General features: G+C 36.8%; 1 pseudogene; it reads left to right on the forward strand.

Moving 5' to 3' along the window:
- Positions 1-639: 639 nt before the first annotated feature.
- On the forward strand, positions 640-2474 carry LOC100990073 (52 kDa repressor of the inhibitor of the protein kinase-like; annotated as a pseudogene).
- The last annotated feature ends 8687 nt before the right edge of the window (positions 2475-11161 follow it).

Below are 11161 nucleotides of genomic sequence, written 5' to 3' on the forward strand. Positions count from 1 at the left end.
TGCTCATAGTGTGTTTGCCATGTTATTGGTGGTATTGATGATTTCAAAACACTGAGCTTAGAGAGAAAACATATCCTACCTGAATAAAGACTGGAATTTAAAAGGAGAAAAGCATGTGTAGCCTGCCCCTCCCTTTGTCACCAGCCAGGCTTCTCTCTCCAGCCAGACAGGCCTGTAGGCTACTCTGAGGATGTGGGATGAGGTTCTGGGTCACCAGGCAGGCAGTGACAAGGCTGAACTTCAGCACTGCCCCCAACTGCAAGGGGAAGAGCAAGGAGTCTGACCTGACCTTCAGGTTCTGGGGGTTGTGGCCAGATGCCAGGAGAGGGTGGAGAATTGTAGCAGAGCAGAGATTTAGAAAATAAAACACCTAATCAACTAAATAAACATTATAAATTATATGCCGAACACTTTGAGAACTCTATGATCTGTAGACCTTGTATTTATAGGGCAGTTCTTTGAGATAATGCAACATCCACACGATGTGCTCTTACCAATCATTTAGACAATCCACATAGTAGACATAGAAAATGAATAAAAGAGTTGAGTGAAGATGAAATCAGAACATGGAAACAGGAAAAAAAATGACCAAACTTCTCAACAGGAAAAGAAAATAATACAAAGAAACTAGTAACAGCAATGCTTAGAATCCCAAGTGCGGAAGAAGGAGATGAGGACATTTTATCTTTAACCCTTGAAGAGAAGCAAAACAAAGAATACCTAAAATTTCTGTTAGAAATTTGTATTCTTACAGGAAAGCAAAACGTACCTCTGTATAAACATGAAGCTGATTAAATCCCAGAAGGTCTCTTTACTCCTGATAACTTCTAAGAACTGGTGGAGTGGCTGATAAATTCTGTTGAAGAGGTCCTGAGAAAGCACTTTGAGACAACTGCAGTTAACACACTGTTCTGTTAAGAAACCTATCAGAAACAGATGCTAGAGATCTGTCACAGCTATATTCAGGAAGAAATGTTCAGGGAAGTAAGAGACTCGCTCTTCTTTCCCTTATCACTGTCAATAGAGAGGACATAGTGGGGGAAGAGCATCACTTGTGTTGGTGAGGTTTGTCCATGAATCTCATAACCTGAAAGAGGATGTTGTAGGCTTCCCACCTTAGGAAGCTGATGCACAAAGTTTGGCTTTAAAATTCCACACTGTGGCCACTGAGAAGTGGGGGCTACAAATGGAGTATTATTATGGGCAGGCTTCCATTCTGTCCATTGAATTTTCTTCCAAAATGAAAGTAGTCGCTTCTAGACTTTGAAAAACATATCCCCAAGGTATCTACAGAGGAGATATCTCTTCCTCTTCTTATGTCTTAAATATGTGGTTGGTAGAATCACTGACTGTTATGGGGAGTTTCTGTTGCATTGGGAACAATTGAAGTTTGTTCCTTTCTTTTTTTTTTTTTTTGAGATGGAGTCTCTCTCTGTCCCCCAGGCTGGAGTGCAGTGGCATAATCTGGGCTCACTGCAAGCTCCGCCTCCCGGGTTCAAGCCATTCTGCCTCAGCCTCCCCAGTAGCTGGGACTACAGGCACCCGCCACCACGCCTGGCTAATTTTTTTTGTATTTTTAGTAGAGACGGGGTTTCACCGTGTTAGCCAGGATGGTCTCGATCTCCTGACTTCGTGATCCCCCTCCTTGGCCTCCCAAAGTGTTGGATTACAGGCGTGAGCCACTGCGCCCAGCCTGTTCTTTTTTTCTATCAATCAATTACCACAACTGCTTTTAGAACATGAAAATGTTATTTTTTTTCTTTTCCTGAAGAGTGAAGAAAGGGGTAAAGAACTGAAGGAAATTTGCCATTCTCCATGGACAAGAGGGCAGGATGCTTTTGAAATTTTAGTGGACCTTGTGAAAGCACTTATTTTATGTTGGCATGGTACAAATAGTGACACAAATATCAGATGCAATAATCGTATAGCTGCCCAAGCATTTGTACCCTGAAGTACAGTAACAGATTTTGATTTAATTTTTACCATTGTTGTTCTTTAAAATGTCCTTTTTTTTTTTTTTTAAACAGGAGACTTTTGGAAAAATCTCTAGGGGCAAACCTCTGAGGTCTTGTCTGCAGCCAGTAGCTTGACTGCAATACTGCAGTCACTCAGTAACATGACAGAAAAAATTGAAGTTTATAATGAGTTTTGGTTTGAGGAAGCCACAATATGACAATCCAACTTGATATTCAAATGAAATTCCCTGGGAAATTCCACAGAGCTCAGCAAGGTAACCTGAAATTCCAACTACCCTATGAGAGTTTTTATAAAGAAAACCCGTGTTCAACAGTGGAGCACATTATTCAGGAACTTAAAGACAGATTTTCAGAACAGCACCTCAAAGCTCTTAAGTGCTTATCTCTGGTACCCTCAGTCATAGGTCAGCTCAAATTTTACACATTAGAGGAACACTATACTGGCATGTATAGAAGTGACTTACCCCATCCCAGTGTGCTCTCAGCCAAACTGCATTGTTGGGGAATCAAATGGAAAGACAGAGGGAAGAGTGTCGAGCTTCCATCCACCATTTATGAAACTCTCCACTTGACTAAATCAAGTTTTTTACTAATGTGTATGCATTGCTGAAGGTCCTGTGTATCCTTCCTGTGATAAAAGTTGAGAATTAGTGGTATGAAAATGGACAAAAGCATCTCAAAACATACTTGAGGAACCCTTTGACAGACCAAAGATCGAGTAACTTGGCTTTGCTTAACATAAATTTTGATCTAAAGCATGATCTGGATTTAATGGTGGACACATATATCAAACATTATCCAATTAAGTCAGAATTCCCCACAGATAATTCAGAAATCATTACAAATACTGAAAAGCTTCTTTAAATGGGCTTTATCTTACATTTGATATTTGGAAGAAAAGCTGTAAGTTGTATGCAGGTCACTCAATCACTGAATATCTCTGCTGATAGGCCTCCCATTGAATACATTAATTACTGATAATCTTACTATTTAAATGGCTCCTGCTTGAAATCTGATTCTTTGAGGACCTATTTTTTTCTTCCAGAAGCTAGCATTGAAAACACCCTGTTTTATGTCTGCATGATCTCTGCCACTGGCACTCTGGAATTGTTTTAGTTAAGTCATTTTGGGTATAACATTTATTATCACTTTGGATTTGGTTCTTGGATATTGAGTTATCAATTCTTTGAAGAAGTATATCTTGGGGAAGTGTGGGAATAAGGATTACATCTTATAATATGTTACAATAAACCTCATAATTGACCTTTGACTAATAAGAATTTCAGGTACGTTGTTAAAAATCTGTAATTGACAGTTAAAGAATTACCAGAGTGAGAAGCTTGTGAGATCAAGAAACAAGGATTTTAGTGCAGGTTTTATCTTTAGTAAATGAACTTAAGGGAACAAGTTACAGTTAAAGTTGAATGGAAAAGCCTGCCGTTGTTGTTCCACATTTGGTTGTTACTGTTTATATTTCTTTGTTGAACCTACATCTTCATATGCTTTTTAGCAGGTGTATGTAGAACACTTTCATTTATGGTCAAGGCAGAATCAGAGGCCGTGAATACTGACAACTGACTTGTCTGTTTTCTTCTGTCTTTTTCCATGACTATATCTTCTGCCTCATCTTGATTTATAAGCAAAAGCTGGAAAACTACAAAAATAAGTGTTTTTTATTTTATCTAGAAATATTATAGAAAATATTGCTATTTTTGAAGAAGATCAATTTTGTATAATTTATTTTAATCTAAATGTAAATTTTGTTTAAAAAGTATTCTGTATATTGTTTTTTATTATATGTATGTATTTAGCAAGTGATATTTCATTTATTTCACCAAATAGGTTCAATTAAATTAAACTCTTTTCTTCCTATTTAAAAAATTGCAAGTGGGAAATGTCACACACACACACACACACACAGAGCACGAGCGAGCGGCAAGCTTTATGCTTATGATTTTTTTGTTAAACAAGCCCATCAGGAATTTCCTTGGCAGTGCTTTGGCACATTATCTTCCCTACCCACTTATGAAAATCATCTATAAATACATCTATAACTGCATTGCTGATTCAGAAAGAAGTCGAATAAATCCTCAAAAGGGAAGCATATAGTGAAGATCATTAATCTAGAGTTGGGTGAACAAGATTCAAGTCCCTGACTGTTCTAGGGAACTCCATTTATCCATGGTTTGTTCCATGAGCTTCATTTATATGGCTGCGTAGGACTGTAGAGTCAAAAGACAAAGCCTAGGTCCTGCTATGTCAGAAGTTTAACAAGAGAACCTCTGCATAAAGTCAGACCAGTGATGGTTACACCATCTGTAAAATAATCAACAAGGAGTAATTACTCCTTTTTTTTCTTTTTCTTTTTTTCTTTTTTTTTTTTTTTTGTGACGGAGTCTCGCTCTGCCTTCCAGGCTGGAGTGCAGTGGCGCGATCTTGGCTCACTGCAAGCTCTGCTTCCCAGGTTCGCATCATTCTCCTGCCTTAGCGTCCCGAGTAGCGGGGACTACAGGCACCCACCACCACGCCCGGCTAATTTTTTGCATTTTTAGTAGAGATGGGGTTTCACCATGTTAGCCAGGATAGTCTCGATCTCCTGACCTCGTGATCTGCCCACCTTGGCCTCCCAAAGTGCTGGGATTACAGGCGTGAGCCACCACGCCCGGCCAACAAGGAGTAATTACTCTTTGCTGAGGTTCTGGGTTCGGGAGAAAATATAATATCTCTTAAGACAATCTAACTATAACTCTTGTGAGATTTGTGGTCAAACCTAAGATCCATCCTACTGAAACTGAAGATGATCAAAGACAAAGAAGAAAATCTTAGAAGCACCCAGAAGGAAAAGACAGATTAAATACTGGAAACAACATTTAGATCAGCCAAATATTTCTCATCCTCAATAATGGAGCCAAAAAATAGCAAAATAACATTTTCAAAGTGTGATACAAAAATAAATCTTAACCTGGAATAGTATAACCAAGGAAGAGGGAGATACAAAGACATTTTCAGTGAGAGTCAAACAGAGAGTTTATTACTAATGGCTCCTTACCGAAAGATATTCTAAAGGATACACTCTGAAAGGCTAGAAAATAATTCCACAATGAATATCTGTAATTAAAAAAGGAAAGAGTTACTAGAATATGTGATAAAAATGGATAAATCACCACAAATGTTGTCTGTAAAACCCAAAGCAATAGAATATGATTTGTGAAATAATAAAAATAACTAAAATAGTAGAGAATAATAGCATGTAAGTCAATGCTTAGACATTACAGTTAAATAATTTTGTTTGAGAGGATAAAAATAATAATCTTTGAAGAATTAAATATGCTTCTAACATTTTAAGGTGTAAAAACTAAGAGTAACTTTCAAATTCACAGAGAGAAAAAAATGGGATAGGAAAAAAGTTCTCAATCAATTCAAACAAATGGAAGAAAGAAGGAGGACATGCACATGTATTACAATTTGCCAAGCATTATGGCTCCTCTTGTTGTTGACAATTATACTTCCATCTTGATGTCAGGTTTGTTCCTGTAATTTGCTCTAACCAATGGAATGTTATTGAGGAAGCTTTCTGGGCCAGGTAATGATTTGGCATCTTCCTTCTCCCTCTGCTGTGAGACTGGCAGAGGCTGCTTCTGAGTCCTGGAGGTAAGGTGAGTGGAGAGACAGTGATGGACTTATTAAATGAGTGTGAAACACATCTTTGTAGTGGCAGGCCCCTGGATTTTAAAGATTAATTGTTGCCGGAAGTACAATCTAGCCTATCCTGACTGATAAGCGAGGAAAATCTTTCATAAAGATCTTTGGGGCTAATAGCTGTGTGACTTTGGGCAAGTCACTTCACCTTTCTGGGTCTTTATTTCCTCTTCAGTGAAATGATGTATTGTACAGACAGAAAAATCTCTTGAAGATGTAAAGGAAAAAGAAAAAGAAAATATGATCCAATTTATTAAAACCTTCAAAATAATAATCATTTCAAATCATACATATGCATATCTGCATCTATATCTACCTGTTTGTAAATGTAGAAGAGTAAATCCAGATGGATACAAACTAAGTTGTTAACATGGATTATTACTAGAAGGGGTGGGAGGTAGGGAGGAAGATAAAGAAGGATGTACTTTTTAATTCTATTAATTTATTATTTGAATATTTTACAGTTATTTTTACATATTCAGTATAATTTCTTTCACAAAGTGCAATAAAATGAATGGTGGTAAAAAAAAAAGCGATCCATAGTGCTTAATAAATGAGAGAGAGAAATATATCTTTCAGGTGATATCAATGGTTGGATGTTAAAGTTGTACTATTTCATTTGAGAGGATAAAAATAATAATTTAATCTTCCAAGAGTTAAATATGCGCCTGACATTTTAGGGCAAACAATAAGAGTAACTTTCAAATTCACAGAAATAAAAATAAGTGGAATAGGAAAAAAATTCTCAATTCAAACAAATGGAAGAAAGAAGGAAGATGTGTACATGTATTACAATTTGGCAAGCATTATGGCGCCTCCAATTAAATGTTGCCCTAAGTATTTTGTACCTTCAGGGCTATACTGATATAAATGAAGAATTGAATGGCTATTTTGAGACACTTTGTTTTATTGCCTTTTTCAATCATATTTTTCTGAAAATTAGTTTCAGAAAAAATAGTCGTATTATGCTGAACTTCTTACTTCTTAATAAGTCATTCCTTCCCAAAGCTCAACTTGATTGAACTTGAGACTCAACCAACGATTGAGCAATTTGAAATTAAGATTCTGGTGTCCAGAGTCAACAATATCTACCTTTTAAAAAGTTCAAGTAAAGTCTTTTTTCTGTCTTATGTGCTGTCAGTTATACATGTACAAAAGCATTTCATGTCCAGAGTGCTTGTGAAGACACACACTCATATAGAAACTGTAGCTAGCAGTTACACTGTTACTGTAAATTTGGGGAAAAGAAGGCTGAGAATCTCATAGATAGAAGTGTGAATGTTCTAAGGTGGTTGACTGACATACTGTCTTTGAGGAATATTAGAAGAAAATATATAACCCTATTTCACAGAAACAGCATTATAGTCATTAGGAAACATTTTGAATTTAGTACAAATATGGCAAAGAATTATCAGGGTATATTTGTGCTAAAATATCACAATTAATTCAGCATACATTTAGCTAGTGAAATATAGTGTACCACTATATTTCAGAGTAGTTCTGAAATTACAGAAATGATTATGATGTGGTACCTGCTCTTAAGGAACCTAGAGTTTAGGAGAAAAAGTACTCATAGTCAAATAGTTGTAATTATAATAATCTGGTTCATGCTCAACTTAAAAAATTTAGCTTGTCTTTGAAATAAAAACATAAAGTTCACCTAGGAGGAAGTCATCATATAATTAAAGACAAGATCTAGTTTTTAATTTTATAACATTGTAATTTTTTTTTTTTTTTTGAGACAGAGTCTTGCTTTGTCACCCAGGCTGGAGTGCACTGGCTCGATATCAGCTCACTGCAACCTCTGCCTCCTGGGTTCAAGCAATTCTCCTGCCTCAGCCTCCAGAATAGCTGCGACTACAGGAGTGTGCTACCATGCCTGGCCAATTTTTGTGTTTTTAATAGAGACAGGGTTTTGCCATGTTGGCCAGACTGGTCTTGAACTCCTGGTCCGAGGTGATCAAACCACCTCCTCCTCCCAAAGTGCTGGGATCGCAGGCATGAGCCACCATGCCCAGCTGACAATTTTAATAGTATCATTCTACATATATCCAAAATCATCATGATTTCAGAAAGAGCAAAATAGAACTGAAAGATTGTTATAATTTTTTAGTTATTTCTATAAATGAGTTTATGCATTCTAAACCAACCACAGAAAAAAGGAAAAAAATGAAACAGAGAATGTATCTCTGCTTCTTGATATGACTTCCCTATAGCTATTTTCATAGCCTTAGTCAATTAAATGCTGGCCTAAGTATTGTGTGCCTTCAGGGCTATACTGATATGAATGAAGAATTGAATGGCTATTGTAATACACTTTGTTTTATTACTTTGTTTAATCATATTTTTCTGAAAAAAAATTTCAGAAAAAATAGTCTTATTCTGCTGAACTGCTTACTTCTTAATAAGTCATTCCTTCCCAAAACTTTTCAGCATTGTGAGGATCATAATTGTTTACTTAGAAGAATAATTTTTATGAAAGTGATGGAAAAAATGCTTCAATGAGTTTACATTTCAGATACTTTTCTGAAATGAACACTGATCAAAGCCTTTTTGAAATTATGACAAATTGAGAAGTCTTCTAGGTCTTGACTATTGATAATTGAGTTTCTCTGGTGATACACAGAAGTGGAAAGAGGAAAGCAGGTATTTAAAATGCATATACATATAAAGACAATATGGTGTAAGGGAATGAGCTGTGGACTGAGAACAGAAGATAGGTAAGTTACTCTTACTTACTAGCTGTGTGTTTGGAAAAGTCAGTTAACAATGCTAAACCTCATAATTGAAGTGGGGAATGTGTCGATTTGGGGTCTCAACAGAAAGAGAAGTCACACTCTGATAAATTATTTATAGAGGTATGGTCAGGGTTAAGGAAATTGTTAGCAGATATCAACACATCTAAGACCTAAATATCATGGAAGCTGTTACCACACTAGGCTTGAAAATTCATAGGGAAAAATGTATCACTGGAGCCTGGTGAGAATAGGAGCCACTGAGGAGGGGGACTCCCATTAGATGCTGAAGCCATAGATGGATACAGCACTGCAAGAACTGTGGTACCGACATAGTGAGGGAGCTGGGGAAGAATTATTCCTCCTCCCGCCTTCTGATTTCCCAGTCATTCCTCCCATTGGCTGAATCCAAGTAGAAGCTAGCTCGGGTGGTATCATTGGTAGAGTTCATTCTTTTGGGTCACAGGGAACTGAGGAGAAGGGTAGACACTGAATGTTGTGGAAGAGGTTAATACAGAACATCAGGAGAAGAATATTAATGTCTGTTACTCATGATTGGTTCAAATTTAAGTGAGATTTTGTATATTAAAGTCTTTGTGAACCATGATAGTGCTGGCAAAGTCAGATGAGATTCTAACACATTTAATCAGTTTATAAATCCCTCCACTACCATTAATGAATAGCTGGAGGGACTGTGCTGTTCCTTCTCCACAGACCAAAGTGTTATACTCTTTTCCTACTTCTTTTCTCCTTCAAGGCTGCCATTGAGATTTATTTTGAACACAATATTTTACTGGATAAAAATATTGAGTGTGGGAAGGTTACAGCATACACTGTGATTTGTCCTAGCAATCACACCACATAGCCCAGAAATGATCCTAATTGTAAATGGATATTATCACAAAGTATATATCAGTTATATTGCATTTTCTTCCTCTAATGCCTCCTGAAAAGTACATTTTACAATGAAATAACTTCATATGTTATTCATCATCATTTTTGTTCTGCTATAAATTTTATTCAGCTTAATAAAGGTTTATATTTCATAAAAGCCAGTAGAATCATAGCATGAGAAAAGTGTTAATCTGACAGAAATACTTTAATGTCAGAGTTTCCTCATGTCAATCACAGACACTCTCCATTGTTTTTCTGCCAGATGTGCCATGGCAGACCTGCTGGACCCTTGCAAAAGCCCTAATTAGTGTCTTATTCCCATCAAAGCCATTTTCTGGGCTGTTGCATATGCTACTTTGAGACCCAGTGCGTAATAGCACAGTGACTTTTGTACTGATAATAAGTGAGTCAATAAACTGTCACATCTGTGTTGGCCAAAGAGTGAGAGCTAATCTTCTATTTAGATTCCAAGATTCCGTTTTGTATGAACAAAATGTACTTAAATCATGAAGTTACTTTATTGTGAACACTTCCTCTTTTTATTTACTTCTGTTCTCTCCTGCATCTGTATTCATGGGCCTAAATCCGAGACCATGATCTGTGATCTAAATTAGCCCCTTAATTTCTTCTTTGGATTCCTAAAATCTTAATTTGAATGTTACACTCTTAATGTGAATGTTGCTTTTTAACTGATATAATATCATTTAAAATGCTCTAGGCTGCAAGTACAAACTCCCCATTTAATGGCGACTTAAATAATTGTTATCTCAATAAGAAATCCAGGGGAGGGTGATTTCAGGGCTGCTTCAGTAACTAAGTTAAATCATCAGGTACCCACATGTTTTTTACATTTTCCCTTTTTGCTATTTGTGTAGGTTACAGCTCTTTTCATTCTCACGGATGGCAATAGCAACTCTGAGGCACACAAAAAATATTGCTTTTTTTTTAAATCCAGAAGAAAACCTTATTCTATACACTCCCAGTAGATTTTGTCCTTATGTCTCATTGGCTAAAACTGGGGGTCATATAATCACTGTTAGTCTAATCACTGGCAAAGGAGTTTTGGATTTTTATGACTGGCTAAGATGAATTATAATCTACCCAGGGATACCCACCTTCCATATGAACAAGGCTACAGATTACTGGACAAAAGCACTGCAGGAAGATGGGGACGATCATTGTTGAGTAGTCAGAATGGTGTTAGACATAAGTACCTATGTGATGTTTGTTGCCCTGTGGCTTTCCATTGCCGTAATCCCTTTATCATGAATTTTGTCTCATTCAATTCTCTGTCCACATGGAACTAGTTTCACTCTTCCTGTCAAAGTAGTCTTCAATCTGTTGGGAGCCATCCACTTCTACTCGTGATTCTGAATATAAATTCTTAGACCAGTATTAGGAAAGTATAGTCAAGAATCCTGTCAAAGTAGTCTTTAATCTGTTGGGAGCCATCCACTTCTACTCGTGATTCTGAGTATAAATTCTTAGACCAGTATTAGGAAAGTATAGTCAAGAATTGAACAAGTACATTAAGAGAAGTACCTTTTCCTCCCCCAGATAATACCACTGAATCTACTGCTTTGGCAGCTACTGAAGGCTTCTTTTCTCTTTCTCTGTCATTGAGATTTCTTTTTTTATTTACTATATCATAGAGACTGGAAAGTGAACTTCATTTCCTTATGACAGTGGGTGGTCATGGTACACGTTTCTGGCAGGTAGTTGTGAGTCCAAATATTTGAGGAAGTCTTGCTATCCTTAATGATAAGGCAAAACTTTGCTAGTACAGTTGGCTTTACTTATCTGCAGGTTCTGCATGTGCACACTCAACCAACTACCAATCAATAATATTCAGAGGCC

The sequence above is a fragment of the Pan paniscus genome, chromosome 5 (genome assembly GCF_029289425.2).
Source record: "Pan paniscus chromosome 5, NHGRI_mPanPan1-v2.0_pri, whole genome shotgun sequence".
In the NCBI taxonomy this organism is placed as follows: domain Eukaryota; kingdom Metazoa; phylum Chordata; class Mammalia; order Primates; family Hominidae; genus Pan; species Pan paniscus.